The 16,874-nt window shown below is 34.5% G+C and overlaps 1 long non-coding RNA gene across 1 annotated transcript; it reads left to right on the top strand.

Moving 5' to 3' along the window:
- The first annotated feature begins 3,551 nt into the window (after nt 1–3,551).
- LOC148130416 (uncharacterized) lies at nt 3,552–15,507 on the top strand. Its single transcript, XR_015749967.1, has 4 exons — nt 3,552–3,634; nt 6,432–6,462; nt 9,650–9,703; nt 15,473–15,507. It is a non-coding gene; the product is annotated as an uncharacterized LOC148130416 (long non-coding RNA).
- The last annotated feature ends 1,367 nt before the right edge of the window (nt 15,508–16,874 follow it).

Here is a 16,874-nt window from a genome sequence, read left to right as displayed (position 1 = left end):
TATATATACTGGTGGGGAGGTTGAATCAAAACCCGGAATGTCACATCACAGCTACCCACTCAGGATATCACACTCAGGAGGTTACACCACAAAACCTCAGAATGTTGCAACATAGCCAACGACCCAGGAGATTACAGCACAAGACCCAGGATGTCACAATAATAGAACTCAGAAGGTCATCACACAGCCCATGACCCAGGTCATTATGACCCAGGAGATTACAGCACAAGACCCAGCATGTCAAAACAATAGAACTCAGAAGGTTATCACACAGCCCATTACCCAGGTTGTTACAACACAGGAGGCTGATAGACACACAGCCAATACCTCAGCCACACATGTTCTTACGAAAAAGCTAGCCAATCTGCAAACATCAACTCCATCAACCAATCAAGAAGTGACAACACAGCCAACCTCCCCATCAGTATATATAGGGAGACGGCAGCTCCGATCATGCTTTGCTCGCACAAGCACGAAGCTGAAAGCACCAGCCTGAAGATGGCGCGTGGGACCTCGTCGAAACATTGCCAAGATACTCTCAATCTTACATGGGAAAAGACCCGAACATGCCAAGACATGCATATATATACACTCACAGACGAACATTATACAAAAGCCTGATGATGGCAGATGAAATTCTGCTGAAACGTTGCTACAACTTTAAAAGCACCACTACTATGATGTGGGAAAATACCCGAACAAAGCTGAATGCCATACATGTAAGTACCCGCGAAAACTTAAGAAAATATATATATTTTCTTAAGTTTTCGTGGGTACTTATATGTATGGCATTCAGCTTTGTTCGGGTATTTTCCCACATCATTATAGTTGTGCTTTTAAAGTTGTAGCAACGTTTCGGCAGAATCTCATCTGCCATCATCAGACTTCTGTATAGTATTTGTCTGTGAGTCAGACTTTCACAGCCATTTCAGTTATTTTCCAAAAATAACTGGTGCTGAGGTTCAGGAAGGCATTATTTTTGGTCCACAGATCAGGTAGGTCATCAAGACAAGCAGTTTGAACATCTGTTAGGAGGGACAGAGAAAAATCACCTGAAAACATTTTAAAATGTTGTTGAGAATTTTCTTGGCAACTGCAGAGTACCAAACCACATTCAGTGGGTTGACAAACTTCTTTCAGCATAGACAGCATGGGAAGGACTGAATAGGTGGATAAATCTACTCAAAATATCTGTCTGACTGTGACAAACCATAATGGTTCTAGAGTTTGCTATCCAGCTCCAATAAGATCTCACAACAACAATATATCCTGAAGAATGTAGTTCATAATTAATTAGCAAATATCAGACAAGATTATTGTTTGGTTGTACAATATATGCTTTGTATGTCAGGGGTCCTAAAATACCTACAGTTTTGAGGTGACCAGGGAAGTTTGTGTGAATTTTCCCCTCTTACACTGTATATATGTCTTGGCTTTCAACACTTTTAAAAACGGGGGAAAGGCATCCTCATTGCAAACCTTTCTCAATGATCTTTCTCAGAATGTGAAATAGGGCAGCCATGTAGGTTTTTAACTGTTGAAAAAGATTTTTATAGAAAAGAATAACACTGGCAATATCATATTCTACCACTTGCAACAATAAACTAAATTTAAAGAAAAATTGAAAGGAATTATTAAGCACTTTGAAAATGAGGTAGAAAACACCATGTTTCATTCATGAAGAAGAATAAATTGCCGAGATAATTTTGACATAGCATTAACACATGCATATTTAATATGTTCAGGTACAACTTGGAAATATTCCTATTGAAACATTGAAGAGTTGCAACCAGGTTTGATGGTGATGTTATTAAATTGGATCGTTCATTGATTTGAACCCAGGCTATTTCCTACAAATTTAAATGACAATTGAGAGCCTCTATTGGGATAAATGCATATGGTCTCTTCTTAAACACATGCTTATAACTGCATTGGCACTCAATGTATTCAATTACTAGGTTTCCTTTAAAATTAACTTGTGTTTTATTTTTATTTATCTCACCAATATTAGTTTACGGGTAACTTAAGGTGGTGAAAATATCCTCTGCCCATTTTCCCCACAACAACCCTGTGAGATGAATTGGGCTGAGAGAGAGTGAGTGGTCCGAACTAAAAAAAGAGTTCTTTCCATAAATAATTACAATTTTAGAATATGCTGGCAGATAGCAAACACAATTTAAAAATGGTTGCCTTGGTCATTTATAAGAATACTATGAAATAATGATGCCAATATGGGTGATTTGGCCAACCAAACCCTAGTAAGATCGTTTATTTTGTTTACAGGGGACATAATAAATATAACAAAAAAATGCATTTGTCATTTTAGGGGATTGCACAATTGAAAAACTCTGCATTTATGAAGACAAACACAAATCCTGAGAAACTGAATCAGTTAAAGAAAAGCAGTGGACTTTTTAGGAACACTAACTTCCATGTTTTGAATTGGTACAGATTATTGCTTTCAGGTTTCATTTCACCTATGAAACATAATTTCCTATTGTACATTCTGAATAGTTAAAACAAGAATTTGTAAACCATAGAAAGCTAACAGAAACCTCTGCATGATTAGCAAATGAATTGTATTAAACAAAGACCCACTGGCATTGCAGCTCTCTTCCAAAAATAGCTGCCAGTTATTGATGGCTGACTTGCAGATAGACATGTTTGAGACCAGTAATATGTAATCTGATGTCTACCAAACAGGGTAGGTTGTAACCTCTATCAGCTTGTAACCTCTATCAGCATAAGACTGTGGGAGATATATGCTACATCAGGAACACTCCAGCTTTCCTCATGCTGACTGCCCTTGAGATGTGTGAACATTAACTATCAGAATTGTTATGACATATCTGACTGGAAATCCTGGGAACTGAACCCACATTTGGAGGAAGAGCACTCTAGAATATTGAGATTCACCAGCGGGATTCCAAACAATAACCACAACAACATTTATGTGGATTACTAAAGATCTTTATATATATAGCCTTATATTCTCAGACTCTGTAGATGTTTTGAATGGGTGATTCTCTGTGAAAGATATAGAATTGAATCACCGTTTCAATCAAACCTTCAAATTGATTTGAAGCTTTGAATCAAATCAGGTGCTTTTGAATATTTTAGGAGAGATTCAAAGGAATTCAGTTTTGATGGATTATCTGGCCCGGCAGAATCTCAAACATTACTGAAGCTTCTTTCCATGTAGGAACAAAGTTGAGGATGACTGAGTTCTTTGTGTGATGCATTTTCTGATATTGACATGAGCAGCCATCCAATGAAGAATTTTAAATTCAGAAACCATGCTTCTTAGTATATTTGGAATATTATTCTTCAGTCTCCTTCTATTATTTTTAAGTAGTTTTTTTCTAATGGAAGGGAGAGCAAAGAGGGACTTATTCTATGTGTGAGTCTGAGAAATTGTGCATGCTGTTATATTAAAAGTAGGTCCCCTCCACCACCTCTTTCTGTGTGTGTATGTGGGTGAAATAATATGAAAAAATGGTATCACAGTAGTGAGATTTTTTGCATTTTTTAAAATGTTGCACAAGGAGCATAAAATTCATCCTTTCCTTAAGGGGCTAAATTTGCTAATCATCATATCAATAAGTCTGACAAGCCATTGCAACATATGATTTAAGTAAGTGTTTTTTCTAATTTAATATTATATTTTGTAAGTTGATGAGAACCCATTAAATTAATGAATTTAATGAAATGAAATAATAACTGTCTCTTTCTTAAAGGAAGCAGACATAAGGTTGTAAAATATATTAAATACTGCAACCCTTGAAAGTATATGGCTTAAATTTTGAAGGGATAATGACCTCTAAAAGGTCTATTATTCCTGTCATTTGTATTCCAGTTTGCCAAAATACAAACCTGCTGCCAGCATTTTGCAAGCATATAGCTGAATCTTTAATCAATTTATCCAATCTTAAAATAATTTAAAATAAAATCTTATGCCTTTAAAGTTCAAATTATAATTGAAATAATGTTGTTTCACCTGTAAATCTCAAATGAGAATCAGATTTTTGCTGATACTGCTAGTATATTCAGTTATATGCATACCATACAGTATTTCTGACTTAACTTTCTATAACTTGAATACATAAAAGCAAATATTCTGTATTCAAATTAGCTGTCTTTTTCTTGGTTTTAGTTAAGCCATTGGTTTAACTGTATATAGACATACTTGGAATTTTTGGAAATACATTGCCAAATCCTTTGAAATTACTGTTTTAAAATCTTAGATCTATGACATGCATTGTTCTCTTTTTTCTGAATATATACTCTTATCATATTAAAGCATCCTTAAGTAATATTCAAAGTTTGCAGTAAATTCAGTATATCATACTATTCACACAATCAAATAGGCCATTTACAATATATAGTAAATTATTAGGAGGCTATCTTAATCAAATGCAAGACAGAATGACTATATTGCCCATTTCACAGAGTGAAATAAGTCAATTTTAAACTTTTTCTAATATATGTCACTTTATTATTCATCCCTTATGTTTAACATATATTTGTGATCATCAGATAATTTGAAATAACACCATCTTCTCCCTCAAATTGTTAAATAATCTTGGATGAATTTCTTTCTCAATGTATATCCCTGGGATAGGTTTATATAGATAAAACTATTCTCCCAATAACTTGAATTATATGTACAGCAGCTTTTTAAACAACTTTTCTATCACTTTCCAAAGGCTTGCCTTTCTAAAAATTTAACAATGAATTTATTATTTTAACACTCCGGTGCTATAGTGCTGCTTGTTTGGAGATCCACTAATATGGCGTCAGTAAATATCAAGGTCAAACTTAGAACAAGGTAGAAAATTTTTATTTTAGCTCACAAGCTTTTTCTTCCCAAGAAACCTTTGGTTTCCAACACTTTCTTTAGGCAATTTTCTATATTTGATTAATTATTAATCTTACCCAATAATTAAACTACAGATAAAATGCTTTCTTCTATGTTTGTGCATATGTTCTGGAAAGTATTTAAAGGAAAATCTCATATACAGTTCTCCTATTTGGATTGTCTTTCATGTTCGTTGATGTTATTGAATATGCCTGTTTTTACATCTGAAAACTTTTAAAAAATGAAGACCCCCCCAAGTCCTGCATGGATGATTCATTCTGCAACTTTGAAAGTCATACTGCATGTTTTTGTGAATGTTTTATTTTCCCCCTTCTCCCAATTGTTTTGGTCAATATGGAGAAAAACAAATTGGTTCGACTTATTTTTTTCCAAGGACAACATCTCATTGAAATTTTCATAGGGTGGAGAATAGGTTTCTTGCCTTACCTGATTTATGAGATGGCTGAGAGTTTTTTATGAATGTCCTAACTTCTACTGTGCAAACATTTCTTTGCTAGCCTACACAATTCAAAGTCAAACATAATTACACTTGACTTCAAAAGAGCAAACTTCCAAAAAAATATATGAGAGGATTGGAAAAAGAAAGTTGAAAGTAGGAGTCAAAAAGGTTAAATCTTTTCTAAAGCTTAGAGATTATTTAAAATTGCTCTGGTAGAATATATACTCCACATTAGAAAAGATGGTCCAAAGTTGGAGAGGACATCAGAGAGATTAACAAGCAGGATCAGCAAAACTATTGAAGGCAAGCAATCATTTAGAGGCAAGAAATTGGGGCAGGCAATCATAAAGACTTGGAGAAGCATACGGTAAAAACATTAAAACAGAGAAGAAAGTAGAAATAAAATGTTTAAATCAGGAAACTAGTTTAGGAAGGCTATTGAGCCTCTGGAAATTACTGAAAATTACCGGGAAATTACGAAGAAAAAACAATTACTACCAACCTGCCTTCAGTTGAGGATCTGTACACTGCACGAGTCAAAAAGAGGGCGGTGAAAATATTTACAGACCCCTCACATCCTGGACATAAACTGTTTCAACTGTTTCAACAGAGCACTGCACACCAGAACAATTAGACACAAGGACAGTTTTTTTTCCTGAAAGCCATCGATGCTGAACAAATAATTCCCTCAACACTGTTCAACTATTACAAAGTCTGCACTATTACCCATCCCCTCCCACTTGTGACTGTATGACTGTAACTTTGTTGCTTGTATCCTTGCGATTTATATTGACTGTTTCCTAGTATGATTTGATTGCTTATTCTACCCCATGACTATCATTAAGTATCATACCTTATGATTCTTGACTTTTGCCAAATGTATCTTTTCTTTTATGTATACTGAGAGTATTTACACTAAGACAAATTCCTTGTGTGTCCAATCACACTTGGCCAATAAAGTATTCTATTCTATTCTATTCTATTCTATTCTATTCTATTCTATTCTATTCTATTCTATTCTATTCTAAATTTGCAGAGAACTGCAAGTTATTGCTTCTTTCTTCACTGCTGAGTATACAGGATACATGCCTACACTAGCATTGTCTTTTTCAGGAGAGGAATCAGATGAACAAAGAGAATAAAGGTAACAATAGATGAAGTTATAAATCTAATAAAAATTCAAAATAAATAAATTGTCTGATTGAACAGTATTCACAGAAGAAGACTTAATGGACTTAAATATTTTAACAACTTCAAAGCAGTCTATATAGAGTTAATGCTGAGCATTGAGATAGCCAAGTTTAATGATGTTATTAAATTGCTCATGGTAATGCAATCAAAACAGGATTGTGAAGTGTTCCAAAAACATGGGTGGGAGAGCAGACTTTAAAACAGCAACCACAGTTAATTGTAAGCCAATGCAAAGCAAAACAAAACAGATTATCTCCAAAAACATACCACTGCCACCCCCAAATTTCAAATATATATTAAAAGGTTCTGAACTAAGAGTCACTGATTAGGACAGGGATCTTTGAATTGTTCTTCATTCAGAGAAAATGTCAACCTTGTAAATGGCCTGTGGTACAAGTGGGAGAGATAATAAAATTCAGGATGGCAGTTGTGGCAGTGAAATCAAAGCCTCAGTCTTTTGTACATGAGTTTGATATTAATTTACAACCACCATCTTGCCTTTTTTTTAACCCACCCCCTAAGACCATTGTGCACGCCTTCTGTCAAAAGCAAATAAAATGCTAATATAACAATGTTTCATTACAAAAATGTAAAAAGGAGGAGGAGGAGGAGGAGGAGGAGACAAGAATAATTTCCATATTTCAATGTGATGGACAGTTATGAAAAATAATACAGCAGCAATATTGTCTTTTGCCATCTTGTAACAAGACGGTAAGAGAAAAGTAATTAAGAGAGAATCTTTAAAAAAAATTAAAACACCTTGAGAATGTGTAGATGAACAGAAGCTTGTTTTTGCAAAGGAAATTAGAGGAGCAATTTCAGCATAAGATTAATATTTTATGAAATATCCTGACTTTATGTGATAAGGAATTTTAAAATCTGCCATGGCCTGCAACTAAAGATTAATTGCAGAGAATGGATCTATTTTAAAACTGACAAAATGAGCATCATACTACTGAGGCACAAGCTCCACCCCTTAATATCTATGTGATATCACATAGATATAACAACAGTCTGGAGCTTGCATTAATCACCCCACTCATGTTCACGCATTATCAATAACAAACTTTTCCATGGCAATATACCTCTAAGATGAACAAAGCTTTCAGAAAAACTACTGCTTCCAATGTAGACATATAAAACTCCCAAGAACCAAACAAAATATAAAATTACTTAATAAGTTTAACTATTTATCTATCTATCTAATTTATACAGACACCTATCTTGCAAGTTAGTGACTCTGGGTAAGGTACAATTATCATTACCAATAATTAAGGGACTATTGAAAGCCTAGAAGTGAAGAGGCCATCCTCATCTTGGACGGAGAGAGAGAAGATTCCACAGCACAAGGGACCACAGCAGAAAAGGCCCATTGCCTGGGTCCTGCTGACTACAATTCACTATATGGTGGGAGTTGTCACATGCACATTCTGTTCAATCTAGTAGGCAGGTGGGTGAAGTCGAGAAGAGGTAGAATGTGTGTTCTACTATTGTTCTACTTTGCTTGTAACCCCTTACACTGACTTGGAACAGCTCTTTAGGGTTACACAGAAGAGTAATTCTTAGCTTTGGAGATTCCTGAGTTTCAATCAGAGTCTTTCTGCATAAGAAATATCCACTCTGTCATTGCATTGGGTACCTGCTTACATAATTGCTATTTATGATGAATAGTGGGATAGCTAACCAATAGAGAAAGGATGTTCCAATATTCCTAATGATTTTTAATTGCCTATCAGGCAGGAAAATCATCTGGTTAACACATTTTTAAGAGCAGTTCAAATACAGTCTTTGATTATAGAGTTTTCTTTTTTTTTAAATGAATCTGAAGTTGCTTAAAATATTTTGGTTTCAGAAAAGCTTCCAAAATATTTATTTATAACATATTTTTATTCCAAGTTTACACACTAACCATTATACTGCTCTGAGTTTAACATACTGTTTATATATTGTGTTTTCGATTCTTTTCTGATCCTCTCATATTGTATACCTTGAAAAACAAAAGCAAAAATAAAATAAAATAAAAACCCACCCATTAAAAAAACAACCTGTCATCTCTGGTAGATTTTTTTGTTTCCTTTTTTTAAAGTAAGTTTTCCAATTCTGCCTCAAAAAATATTGCCTTGGAAACTTATTTCACCAAGCAACAAAGAAAGACAATATGAGAAAAATAATACATAATAGTTGAGACTATTGTATGCTCAAAAGTGGAAAGGTTTGACACTTTCCACAATGGTTGGTAAAGGTGATGGAATGTGTGGAGATGGCTCTGTTCACTTCTTTGAGCAGAGAAAAAAACCCAAGATCTATATTTATGGCTCTGACTGGAAATCCATTATAGACTCTTGGCATAAAGCAGGAAAAATACACTTATGATCTGCAGTTTGATGATTAGGGAAAAAAACCCTGCTCAAAAAATAGCTTTTTTGTAATCATAGAATAAACAAATGTTGTCATTGTACTTATATTTGCTGCAAAAGAAGCTTTCTCTATTTATTTATTTTATTTATTTATTTATTTGATTTGCCAATTGTTTACAAGATAATAAGTATAAGTGTATACATAGTTGTGAATACATGAAATGGGTACATATAAGAAAAATAAAAGAAGAATAAGAGAAACAATAGGACAGGGACGGTAGGCACGTTGGTGCGCTTATGCACGCCCCCTACAGACCTCTTAGGAAAGGGGTGAGGTCAATAGTAGACAGTCTAAGGTTAAAGTTTTTGGGGTTTGGGGAAGAAACTACAGAGTCGAGTAGAGTATTCCAGACATTGACCACTCTATTGCTGAAGTCATATTTCCTGCAATCAAGTTTGGTGCGGTTAACATTGAGTTTGTATCTATTGTGTGCTCTTGTGTTGTTATGGTTGAAGCTGAAGTTTCTTTCCCCTTTTTATATCTTCTTCTTCTTTCTTTACTGCTTTTACTCTTAAATAAAAAAGTATTTAAAAAATACAGTAACAACTAAGCCCAGGCTGTTACATTAACACATACAATGTTAAATCAGAAGGATGATGCATATACCCTTTTCACATTTCAAAACCGAGCAATGTATTTTATATAACATGCAAATTGATGTGGTGATTATGCAAACTGAAGTGTGTTAATTTAGCATGCCTAATTTATGTAATTTCCAACAGGTGTTTTCATCCTTGCTCCTGCCAAGAAGCAAAGATAGCAAATAAGAAGCAAAGGTATTTTTAATTTAATTTATCTTTTTAGTTTAATATGGAAAGATACTTCGTTATATCAGGAATAGATAACTTGTGAGGTATCAAGGTCCACATTTAACATTTTAGTGGGTCAAGGACCATAATGGGCAAGGCATTTTCACAACCTTTGGGCTATGGTCACATTCACCAATCCCACACTGAATAAAAATAAATGGAAGAGAGTAAGGAGGATGACCTTGACAGAAATACACAGGAACCTAGTCAAAAAAAAGGTTGCAACATTTTTAACATTTGAGAAACCAGATAATATTTGGAAGTTAGTTCACACTGGTGTATGCCTGATATAAAGAGGCAAGAGATTTGGAACACAGATAGCAAACTCTTCCAGAAGCCCTGGAGATATCATGTGAAGTTCAAAGATTAAAATCACTTGGAGCCAAGCCTGTATTGCCATGTTCTGAAGATGTTTTACACAGTTAGCTATGCCTGCAGATCAGTGGTGGGATTCAAATTGTTCTACTACTGGTTCTGTGGGCGTGGCTTGGTGGGTGTGGCAGGAGAAGGATACTGTAAAATCTCCAGTCAGAGGTGGTATTTGCTGGTTCTCCAAACTACTCAAAATTTCCACTACCAGTTCAGTACCAGTCAGAACCTGCTGAATACCACCTCTGATACAGACATAATAGAGAGCATGCATGCAACAGACTCTCTTAAGTACATACATTCCATGATTACATGGAGAGAGAGATGGAGAAAGACACACAGAGAGAGAGATGGAGAAGGACGGGGGGAGGGATGTGAGATACTAAAATGCAAATTGGAATTTATGGATTAGAATACGGTATCCAAACTGGCTAATTTCTCTATTATGCATAATTTTCTTATTTTATTTTTGTACTGTTTTTATTATTGTTTTTGTTAAAAGTTCTGACTAAAAATAAGTAAAATTATTTCTACTCTCTACGGAAATTTGAATTACTTTTTATTTGTATGGGCAGTAACTATTGTATCCCATTGAAAAACATAGGGGGGGAAAGCCCATCAGCTTCTACTCTGAAGATTATTGCTTGCCTAGGAAGTGTCAAGTCATCCATAATCACTTCCAGTGCAGACTGAGAAGATATGTTTTGTTAAATCTTAATTTTACAAGGTAATCACAAGAGAGAACAAAGACTGAGCACTTTTACTGCCAACTGCTATTGTCTTCTCTCTTTTTTTGTAATCCAGATATGTCTCCAATAGTCCCCATGATAAAATGGCAAGAATTCTTATTATCCATTCAACAGGAATGTGCCTTCAGGTCCAATATAGTTATATATACCTTTGATAAATAAATAAAGGAAAATTTGGCATATATAATACCTGAATCAGACCATGAGTACAGATTAAAAACCTTATGTCACAGAGGTAATTCATTTTTTAAATTTAAACATTACTTTTCTCGAATTTCTTAGAAAATATAACAGTGAAGGAGGCAGGAAAGAATATTTTCCTACAATGCACTAATCTTGGATTTTAATTTTTGTTTTCCATGAAGCAAACGACAATTAGAAGAAGGAGCATAGAATTTCAACCCTTATCTGGGCTACAAAAATCTTCGTCAGCACTGGATGGCAACAAGTTAGCATAAGGTTTAACCTTTTTGCTGCAGTCTAGTAATTATCTCGACTAGTGGTTGCCTTAAAGTAGCCACTTTGATACTATAATTTAAGAAAATTTTAGACACTGCTTCCATCTCATTTTCAGTATGCTTTATGTCACCATTCCAGAATTCATTTGCTGATGCTTATGTAATTAGTGGAAATGTTTCATGAATCCATTCTGATAGTTTGATCTGGCAGGATTGACACATTCTAATCAAATAATACCACCTACTGTAGGTGTATCAGGATCTCAGAAGTGCCTTCTCTTTAATAGTGCCTACCTGAGGAATGAAATTTCTCCTGAGTTTTAAATGTGCCCCCCCCCCAATGAGTATTTTAAAAAGCTAGGTTTTCAGTGAAGATAAATTAGACCCATTTCTTCCTTTTCTTTGTTCCCAAGTGGATTTGTTTTCTTTGCAAACTTGGTTCTTTTGGTGTTTTTCTTTGTTTTTAAATGCTTTTAACATTTATAAATTGCTGAAAGTAGGGTAACGTATACATTTAAGAAAATACTAAGGTTGGTCGCATGATGAGCCAGATGTTTAGACTGGATTTGGTAGTTTTGTTCACCTATTGAGTCCTACCCAAGGACCTGAGACACACAGATACTGTTGTTTAATAATATTAAAGATATCTTTCCAAGTAAAGCTGCCTTTTACAATTGACTGATGGTGATTTTGTCAGTGCTGATGATATTCAAGTAATGCTTCAGATGTTTTAGGATTGCACCCAGAGCAGCTATTACTAATGGTGCCATTTTTGTTTTATTGTGTCACAGTTGTTATATGCCTATTTACAGGTCTTTGTGTTTTGTGTTTTATTTTTCCAATTCTTTCTTTTCTGCTTGCTCCAGGTACTAGCTCACTATCCAGTCTTTTTTGTATTTTTTATTGAAAATTGTTAAATATGTGGTATTATGTGGCAAGCATTTGTCTCTTTGAATTCCAAGGTTCCAGACCATTTTAACTTCTTTTTCTATTACTTTGTCTGTTTTGTGGTCCCATAAGTTCTTACTTGCAGATAAGTAGATTTCTTAGAAATCTTCCAGTGCACCATTGGTGCTATTTTGTCTTGCTGTTCTTTGTGATTTTCTTGCAATTGCTAACTAGGTGGTCAACTGTTTCTTCAGCTTCTTTGCGGAGATGGAAACTCTTCATATACATTTGTTCTTATGGCTTGGTCTTGTGCGGACAGAATTACTCTGTCTCTTTCTTCAACTTCCCTGCTCTTAGCCATTGGCAAGCCTTGTTATCTTCTTTGCTTGAAAGTGTGAGTCTGTTTTGTTATGGTGCTGGATTTGTCCTTGGGCACCATTCTATTATTCACTTTTGTTGTAGAAGTAGCTGTTTGAGGTTAGAGTTAGAGTTTAATCCTATGTGTGCTGTACAGACTTACAACTGTTAGTTGACCTTCAATAAGTAAATAAATAAACAAAAAGGCTGCTCATCCTACTTCATTGTGCCAGGAACTATGCGTATCAGTTTTTCTACAAGAATGTATCTTTAATAAAGCTGAAATCAGAAAGACATTTGGATATTTGTGGATGGGCAAATTACCTCAGATTATAAAGGTAGTGAAACTGCCAAACTTTTACATTGTCAACTTTTCCTAAGGATGGGGGGGGGGGGGGAGAAATTCCTACTTTATCAAAGAACTCCAAAAATGTTTTTTAAAAAAGAGAGATGTATCTTGGATTAAGTCAGAAGAGAAAAACAAATGCATTACCAGATGCTCTCAATGTGCACAAGTTAGAGGTGGGACAGACCCTTTCCTCAAATATCCACTCTAATGAAAATTGGCATATTGCTCCCCAGGCATTTCAGAAAAGAAAATATAGCTGTCTGGATGTGCAGAGGGAGCTTCTTATCACTGTGAGTGAAAACAGTTTTTCAGTTTAAAGAATAAAAAGATTTAAATAAAACATTTCAAGATAATTTAAATTTGCCTTCAGTTGTCCAACAAGTGTTCAAAGATGAAGTATTTAATTTTTTAATATATCTTAGCAATTATACACTAGCTTGGCAGATTTTCATGATTTTGTTAGCTTTCCAATCTTCATTCTAATTTATGAATCCAGTTTAAAATACAGTATATGCCAGATTAATACATAATACTTGTTTCTTTTCATATCTGTCTGGACAACATTGATACTAGTGGGTTTACTGTACAGGTTTGTAGATGATTAGCTGGTTCATGGCTTGCATGAACTGAGAATATGAGCACTATAATTACATAGTACTAGTTTGCCACTAGGAACTATAGTTCTCATCCCAGCAATGTAGATCCTTGTCTGAAGACAAACCCGTTCTTCCTGTTTATAAGTTAAGGAATTAAGAAAAATGATTAATATATTGTTGTTGTTGTTTTTTAAAAAAAAAAAACATTTGTATGGCTATCTATCTTAGAACCACAACTCTGGGCAGCTCATAACAGTTACATAAAATCAAACATCATTTTAAAAAATCTAATATTTCTCCATGTTTCAGTACTCAGCATGGTGACCAGTTTCAACTGATTTCCAAACTACTAATGCTGGCACATTGACAAATCTGCATTTGGGTTCTTTACCTCATCATGCCAACACGACAAAATCATAGTTAGAAGAAAATGAGAATTAGAACATCAACTTAAAAGATATAGCTGTAATTGCAGATTCAAAGCTAAGTGAGTGTAAATGCAGCAAATTCTGAATGACACTACTGAAAATTAATAAATCCGTTTATTTCAATAACTTTAGTCATGCTTAGCAGAAATAATATTGTATTGTGATTTAGGGCTTGAATCCAGTAGTGCATATCTTTTAATTTAAGAAATGAGGTTTTTTTTTATAAAGTACTTTTTAATCCTAAGCCTTGGAAAAGATAAAATGGAGTTTGTTCTACTGCACTATACTTTGTACCTATGCTATATTTTTTTAAAAAATGAACAAATAAAAATTGAGAAGTGCTCTACTCAAAAGGATTGCTGGTTTTGTTTTGTTTTGTTTTGGATAAGAGTAGTGTGTGCATTAATCCCCGGTCCCAGTGGAGGTTCTGCTTCATGGAATTTCTGGGAATCCATCTCTTTATTTTGCAGAGTAGGTAAACTGAGTAGTTAACAGATGGCTACAGAGATAAGGAGTGGAGAGTTGAACTGCCTACAGATGGTGGACTAGCTCTCTTTAAAGCTATCTGTGGGTTGCATGACAGCCCAATATGTTGTGGACTTCAAAATGTGTATTCCCACACATCCCTGATGTCACTATGACATTTCTCTTCTCATGGAATAAAGGTTTGGTGTGTGCATGTGTTTGCATGTGCGTAGGATTGGAGGAAGGCTGGCCAGATGGAGAAAGATAAATAGGAATAACACAAAAGAGTGAGAGAAAATAGCTATGATCAGTCATTGGGATCACAGTGCCAAATAAATTTCCTCAGGACACTGGGAGATTTTATTTTACTGAGACCAGAAGATGTTCCTAGCAAGAGACAAAGCCCATGGATCTTTCCTGCTTTACTTTTTTTCCCCTTATTATTTTATTCTTGTGATATTTTCTTGTATTAATCTTAGATTACTAGCTCCTTAGAAGAGTAACCAGTTCACCTATAGTTTATGAAATACTGTTGACAGTGAAAATCCAAAAAAATATGTGTGTCAGGTGAGCATCTGAAGAAACAGAATTGGATTTCATTATATGTAAAGACTTAACATCAATCTGTAAATTAAATCTAATAAGGACTCATATTTGTAATTATGCTGTGATGAAACTTATACTAGTATGACAGAATTTGCTACAGTGATTCTAAAGCTTCCTTCATTTTGCCTAAGCTGTGGAATTACATTAGCACCTTTGATGCAAATAAGTCAAATAAGCAAACTTAACATAATTGCATGCTCAGATTATTTTTTTAATCAACGTGCAATAAAACATTGTCTTCTCAGTAAAATATTATATACAGATTAGAAAAAAATGTCAAAATTTTAAAATTATAATATTTAATCCATTTAAGAGTTATAAAAGCTGAAGAAATATTATATGGTACTCATTTAATCATTTATATTTCTAACATTTTTTTAAAAAAGTTGAAGAACAACAGCCACAATATATTTGATTGCTCTATTTAAAATAAACATGTGTTACATTTAAATTTTCTCTAAAATATTTTAGATATTGCTGTTGTTAGTTGCAAAGTCATGTCCGACCCATCACGACCCCATGGACAACATTCCTCCAGGCCTTCCTGTCCTCTACCATCTTCTGGAATCCACTTAAGCTCACGCCTAAAAAAAATGAAATCTGCACAGGAACATTTAAGAGTTATAAAAGCTGAAGAATAATTTCGTTCTGTTCATAACGTTAGCAGGGTGATACAAATTTGTACAGAAACATCTCAGATATCTCTACCTAGAACAGAATGAGCTACAGAAATAATACAGGATAAGGGATAATTTCCTCACTCCTAGGGCAAATCCCATTAATAGATTTTTTGACAGTTTTGTGTGTGATGTGACATAAAAATACTTACCTTTCTAAAATGCCTCTTAAGAAAACAAAAGAAAAAAATGGAGGAAATTAGTATAGAAGAAAGAAAGAATTTTTATATATAAAACCAGATTTATACATGTTTGAACAATCTTTTGTTGGTTTTTGTTTCTAGGTAACAAGGATAAACAATATCAAAAGAACATTTAAATATATATTTTGTTTTGGTGGAAAAAGAGCAACAAAAAGAAACACAGTGATAAAGGTTGTCCTGTCTCTCTCTACCCACCTACAATTTCTTTGCTGACATAATGTATAAGCAAAAGGTGAAATTTGAATAGATAAATCCAGAAATAATGTGGAAGGAACAATACAAGGATAAAGACGAATCACTGTTTCTAGAACAAGAACAAGATTATCAGACCTATGTGTATTTTATGCACATTAGTACTCATACCAGTCTATTATCTTCCCTCCCTCTGGCTTTAACTACTACCTAATATATCCATTGAGGGTTAACACAGAGATGGATCTTCAGCTCTTTCCACAAACATAAGTAATCTGGCCTACCAGGACATGTTTTTTTTTTTTTCAAAAATTTGCACAAAACCTCTCTGCATGTTCCATCAAAGCAACCACAATAAAAATCTGTATCCAAGCATAATCCAAGGTGCTTGTTTTAAAGGTAATAATGGGCTTGTTTATTTTGCTTTGTATGGCACACTCAAATAAAAAAGGGCAGAATCTCTTCACTGGTGATTTCTCTTCTTACATCCCCCTCCCCCTCAGAACATTAATCAAATTACTATAAGTCTCTTTTGGCCTAATCCTGCACTTGGTCTGGAAGCTTCAGCTGATGTAGGATCAGCCAACATACTGTTGATTCGGATGCCAGGCCATGTACACACTGCAAATCACAGATTTTTAAACCCCAGGAAACATTACCAAACCAACTCTTCCCAAATCAGAAGCTGATTTTGGAGAAGTTTCTTGTAGCAGTTTTCTCATTCTCAGATTCTTTTCTCCTTGCTCGATCCTGCATTATGGGCTGCACATTCTTCATCTGGGCCCATTAGATCCAGTCTCA

Source organism: Notechis scutatus, chromosome 5, assembly GCF_049901735.1.
Source record: "Notechis scutatus isolate UNSWTSFEM ecotype Mainland chromosome 5, rNotScu1.2, whole genome shotgun sequence".
Taxonomy (NCBI): Eukaryota; Metazoa; Chordata; class Lepidosauria; order Squamata; family Elapidae; genus Notechis; species Notechis scutatus.
This window is presented reverse-complemented; position numbering and strand designations above follow the sequence as displayed.